The 6000-nt window shown below is 52.3% G+C and overlaps 1 protein-coding gene across 1 annotated transcript in view; it reads right to left on the minus strand.

The window, feature by feature from the left end:
- Nucleotides 1–5355, minus strand: part of IRF2 (interferon regulatory factor 2) — an 87253-nt gene extending 81898 nt beyond the window's left edge. The window contains exon 1 of the mRNA XM_003271471.4: nt 5159–5355. The gene's annotated coding sequence lies outside the window, so the exon portion shown is untranslated. The remainder of the gene's footprint in view (nt 1–5158) is intronic.
- Between the last annotated feature and the right edge of the window lie 645 nt (nt 5356–6000).

Here is a 6000-nt window from a genome sequence, read left to right on the forward strand (position 1 = left end):
ACGGAGCTGGCCAACGTGTCCAACACACCACAGGTCTCTACCTTTGGCTATAATGAGATCAACAAGATTTGATGATACTAGTTTTCTCAAGGCAATCAGGAGTTCTGACTGGAAGTCATATGTGTTTCTGAGGAATAAAAATGGGCACAAGGGCTGGGTGCAGTGGCTCATGCCTATAATCCCAGCACTTTGGGATGCTGAGGAGGGAGGATCATTTGAGGCCAAGGGTTTGAGACCAGTCTGGGCAACATAGTGAGACCCCGTCTCTACACAAAATTGCATGTCGGGCTTTGGGGTGACACACGTCTGTTGTCCCAGCTACTCAGGAGACTGAGGCAGGAGGATCACTTGTGCCCAGGAGTTGGAGCCTACAGTGAGCTATGATCGAGCCACTGCACTCCAGCCTGGTGGACAGAGTGAGACTTTGACTCTAATAAAAGAAAAAGGATACGTGAAGTCTTCTTAAATAAACACAATTTGTTTCAGAGACAGTTTGTCGTAAGATGGAGCTTCTGAGGGGGAAAATTATTTTTAGGGGATCTTTGAAGGTCAATGCGAAGACTTCAGGCCTACTGCTTGCTCTGAATCCAAAGAGCCTCAGATGGAGTCCCAGGGACAAAGGGGACCTGTGAGCTGGGTTTCCTGCTTGTGTGTTTTACTCGGTACTCTATAAAAAATACTAGCTTCACGTTCAAATCTGGACCCTATATGTTATTCATCATTCTTTGTTCTTTGTTGATAAATTGAAGTTTGATGGAAACTCCTCACCCACTTTTCCATCAGTCGCTCCCACCACCAGAGCCACTCCTCAATTCAGCACACTGTGCATTAAGCTGGCATCGTGCACCGACCACTGATTACACTCAGGCCAAACACAGGGGGCCAACGGGGCAGGCAGAGACGGAAGGTCCTGACCTCCTACCCCTGTGCAGAAAGGAACATCGTGTCTGACACAGATGAAAATAAGAACTAATTTTTGCTAATAATAACTGACATTTCACCGCAGTTTCGTTTATTTGCATATATTATGTATTTTAATATATGTTATAAATATATACTATCAGTTAATATTTACTTGCATGTATGTTGTCACATATACAGTGTTGGGCACACAGTAAGCATTCAATAAATGCACATGAGCCAAGATGGTAAAGCAGGCCGGCGCGGTGGCTCACGCGCCTGTAATCCCAGCACTTCAGAAGGCTGAGATGGGCAGATCACCTGAGGTCAGGAGTTCGAGACAAGCCCGGCCAACATGCTGAAACCCCGTCTCTACTAAAAATACAAAAATTAGCCAGGCATGGTAGCGCACGCCTGCGCACGCCTGTAGTCCCAACTACTCGGGAAGCTGAAGCACAGGAATTGCTTGAACCTGGAAGCAGAGGTTGCGGTGAGCTGAAATTGTGCCACTGTACACCAGTCCGGGCGACACAGCAAGACTCTGTCTCAAAAAAAAAAAAAAAAAAAAAAAGGATGGTAAAAGCAAAATACTAAAATCAGCCCAGTGCACACCTGCAATGACAGATAACAAAGAAGCTGACACAAGAGAGTGAAGAAGATTCAGACTAAAGCACAGAGAGGCTTGGGAAGATTTTCTTATCTGACATAAAGAGGGAAAATACATTGGTCCAATCACTGTTATTTCCATATCATTTGGTCTCCATGGATACCACCTAACTTTCCTTCTGACAGGAAAAAATTCACTGACAATATCGAATTTCACTGTTAAATTTTTTTGATACTTTACATAAAACAGTTATTCCATGTTTGATATTTTATCATTATTTATATATGCTCAGAAGTAAAATCCCTCCTTGCTGGAAATTCTATGAGAAAGATAGTGTCTAATCCAGTCATGATTATCTGGCCCTTTTACAGTAAGAATAATCTGATAGAAGTTTGAAAGTTAATGCCTTACACATTTGTAGATTGCCATAATTTATGCAATGTTCTTTCACATACAGTATCTCAATTGTTCATGAAAGCAACACAATGAGATATAGTTAAGAATTATTATTACCCTCCTTACAGCTAACCCCAAAAGGTAATAACTGTATGTATTTTTTGTTGTTAATGGTCAGCTCACTAACCAGAACACAACCTGGTGTAAAGACGCCGTCTTTCTCGCTGTCAGTTGAGTATACAGAGGCTAGCACTGTGTCTGGCTTATAATAGATGTTCTAAGGATATTTATTGAGTGTGTACATAAATTCTTTGGTCTGCGTGAAGCCCTTTTTGGTATAAGGCAGATAAGGGAACTATAACCCAGACACTCCATTTAGATAGAGTACAGTGGTTTTTCACTACCAAAAGGATATTATGTGAAAATGCTCTAAAAACAACAGTTTTGTACGAGAGGATGTTAAGAATAAAAATATAACATTGTTGGTAACATGAGAAAATTGATGCACATCAAATGTGGAGCATCCAAAGTTTCTCTTTTTCCAGTAAGTTTAAACATCTTTTGCCCTGGTACACTATTTGCCTAACAAAGTGTTTCAGAAACTGGGATAAAAGTGGGACCATTGTTCATAAGGCTGTCCGAACTTCATGGCACGCATGTGTTTGCCATAATTTGCTTCCAGTTTGACTACAAATCCTTACTTTTGATTATGCTGACATTTTTACAGGTAAGTAAATCTGAAATAACTGGAACTTTCTCTGACAAAAAAATGACAACTCACTGAGAATGAAATATGTAAATGTTTAATTTTAACAAGCAGTTACAAATCGTAACAGACAAGAACTCTTGGATCTAAGAGACCAAAATGTAATTTCTTACACAACAGACAAAGTTACAAGTTATAATCGTTCACTAATTACAGTGAAATTCCGGACTTTGACACATCAATCAATAGATATTCCACCGTTCCCCCTACAGATCCCAGTTCAAGTCTTAAATATTTCATCTGCTGAAGTTTCCTCAGAAAAGGCTCCTTTTCCCAAGATTTTTTAGGTTTCTATTTTTGCCCCTTCTCCCCCTAAAAGAAGAATAAAGGAAAGTTGGGGAAATCAGAGAATCCTGAATCTGCGTGCGCAGTGAAGTTAAACAGAGTCACGCTCTGGGCCTGGTAGGGATAACTGCATCTGCCTGGCATCAAGACTATCCACCGCCTGGTCTAACCCCAGACCCCCTCGTGCACCTGCCCTTAAGCACCAAAAACTGAACTGCTCCAAGAGAACCTGCAGCCGATCTGAAAACTAGTAAATGACTGCAGGCTTGACAGCAGTCTCAGTGATTCCTGAAAATCCACAACAGGAAATCTAACTATCCTCCATACCTCCTGGCCATTCATCAAAAGCAGACCGAGTCACAGCCATAAGGAAGCCAGTGGCTGAAGACCAATGCCAGCACCACTTTTCCTCATTTAGAACAACTGAGTTTTTTCCTTCCATAACCAAGGACAAGGAGCAACCGGAGGGAGGAGGTGGAAGAGGGAGGGGGCGGGCAATATGTCCCCAAGTTTCAGACAGTAGCGGGTTAGAAACAAGCGAAAGCCACCTCGCTCTTCTGAGCTACCTCGGCTGCCAGTCCCCGGGGTCACATCCGCAGCCGATCGCCAAGGGTCCGGCCTACACAGACTGACCCGGGCTTTTCACCTGGTGCCCGACCACGGCCCTGGCGCCCGGCCCAGGCTGCCTGCCTCCTTCCCCTCCCCCGCTTCTTAGGGAACAAGGAGGAGAGGGTGGCAAACGCACCCAGACCGGGGACCAAGGGGAGACGCCGGCGCGTGCTGGGAGGGGCATGAGTTACACCCGCGACCCTTGGAACTTGGAACAGCTTCCCCAGCCCCGGCGGGCGCCGGCCCCCAGGCCGTGCCACTGGGAGCAGGCGGGCGCCGCGATTGGCCGCGGCCGGCTTCACTCGGTGGGCGAGCCCTACCGGCGAGGCGGAAAGGAAGTGGCGGCCGCCGCGGCTCTGCACCAACCATGTTCGGCCAGCGGGCGAATGTCACCCGGCGCCCGGAGCCAGGTCGGAGGGCACGGGGCGGGCACTCGCGTCCCCACCCCGCCGCGGCCCGCGCCCCGGGACCCCGAGGGGACGCCGGCCCCCGCTGCGCCGCTCAGTCCCCGGAGGCTCCCCGCCCCCACCTCGCCCGCTCCGTAGCCGAGGCGGGTCAGGCCCAGCGCGCGAGGCCGGCCGGGGGCGCCTGCGGGGACCCGGGGGCGCACGGCGCTAGGCCGCGGCCCGGGCGGCTGACCCCTCGGCGCGGTGCCCTCCTGGGACCCGCCGCCCGAGCCCCTCGCGCGCTGGGACAAGTGCAGTGACAAAGCCCCAGGGCCCGACCGGGCGCTGGCCGGCGGGAAGGAGGACGCGGCGTCCCTTCCGAGCGGCGGCGGCGGCGGCGGCCCAGCCCAGCCCCCAGGAAGCAGGGCGCGTCGGCCAGGCCCGGCGCCCGGCCCGGCTCCGAGCCCGCCGTCCCGCCCCGGCCGCTGGCACCCGACGCCCGCGACCCGACCCCGAGCCCGGCAGGCAGGCGAGCCCCTGGACCGCCGCGGGGCGCCCCAGCAAGTTTCCTCTGGCCGTGGCTGGAGGCGCTCCTCCCGGCGGGAGAGCGGGCGCGGGCAGCCGGGCGGGCGGCGGTGCCTGCTTATTTACGCTGGAGGCAGCCTGGAGAGGCGCCGCCGCGGGCACCGAGAAGGACCCGCTCCCCTCCTTCGGATCCGCTGGCGGCGGTGGCTGCGCACACACAAACACGCACATACACACAATTTTGTTTTAAATGAGGCCCGACTCCAGCGGACCTGCACCCCCACACACAACACCTGGGGCGCAGAAGCACACACAGCAGGTCTGTGTCCATGGAGCCACCTCTCCGCATCTGCAAATCCAAAAGTGAAATTAAACCTCCACCAACCTCCTCCTCCTCCCTCTCTACCTCCTCCTCCTCCTCCTCCTCCTCGCAGCTTCAGCAGCCCCAGTAGCAGCAGCAACAGCAGCAGAACCTGCTTCCCCTAAAATCAGATTATCCATAATTGCGCCGACTGTTCCTCCAAAAATCAGTATTAATATTTAGGAACCCCGGCATTTTCCGTCTGCAAAACATCGTGTCAAGGCATCAGGACACGCATACACACACGGCCCCCCACAGTCCCCAGAAACATGCCCTCGAGAGAAACACACTCACAGTCACAACTATTATTTGAAAAATGTTACCTCTCAGTGTGCTTTTTTCACGCTACCAATACAATTCCGCAAGGTATAAGTGTTGCTAGGGTGTGTGAAATGGAAATGAAAGCCCGTCAGTTGAATAATCGCAGGAGCAAAACTAAAAGTTACTCCCCGGCTTGCCTGAGAACAGTCCAGATCGAAAGCAAAACAAGGAGAGGAAACTGCGAAGAGCCGCGGCTGGAAATCCCCCCACCCCCCGCCCTCCTCCGGCCGCGCTCCCTCCCTCGCCTCCCCTCTCCGCCCTCCTCCCTCCGCCCTTCCTCCCCAGTGTTTGTTTCAAGCTTGTGCAACCGGGAGGTGGAGGCGGAGGGAGGGCGCGAGCGGCCCGGCCGGGAGGTGCGGAAGTTCGCCGCAGCAGCTCATTGGCGGGTAGCGTCGCTTTCATCATTTCTCGGAAAAGTCAATTTCATTTTCGCTTCCCCAGGTCGCGGCGGCGGGAGCAACAAGCAGCGGCTCGTGAGTCCGTGGCTCGCACCCAGGGGCGTCCGCACGTGCGGCTAGAACGCCCGAGTTGGGGTCCGGGGTGGGGGGCGCAGGCCCGCGGCGGTAGGGGAGGAGAGCGGGCACCCGAGTCTCCATCCTCAGGGTGGCCTCAAGGTTCCAGGAGGGCGTCCGGCGAAGGCACGGGGCTCCGACCATCCAGTTAGCAGGGCTGGTGTGACTGTTTAGAGTAAATGAAAATTCGTTTTGTGACACTGACCACCTCCAAGGAATGAAAGGAGCAGTCAGCCGAAACGACAGCATTACTTGCGTCCTTACCTAATTGGAACCTTATCCGTGGCTGAGGGTGCCACCATTGGAGGGCCGCCGCCCCCTCTGACACCACC

This window comes from Nomascus leucogenys, chromosome 7b (assembly GCF_006542625.1).
Source record: "Nomascus leucogenys isolate Asia chromosome 7b, Asia_NLE_v1, whole genome shotgun sequence".
NCBI classification, from domain to species: domain Eukaryota; kingdom Metazoa; phylum Chordata; class Mammalia; order Primates; family Hylobatidae; genus Nomascus; species Nomascus leucogenys.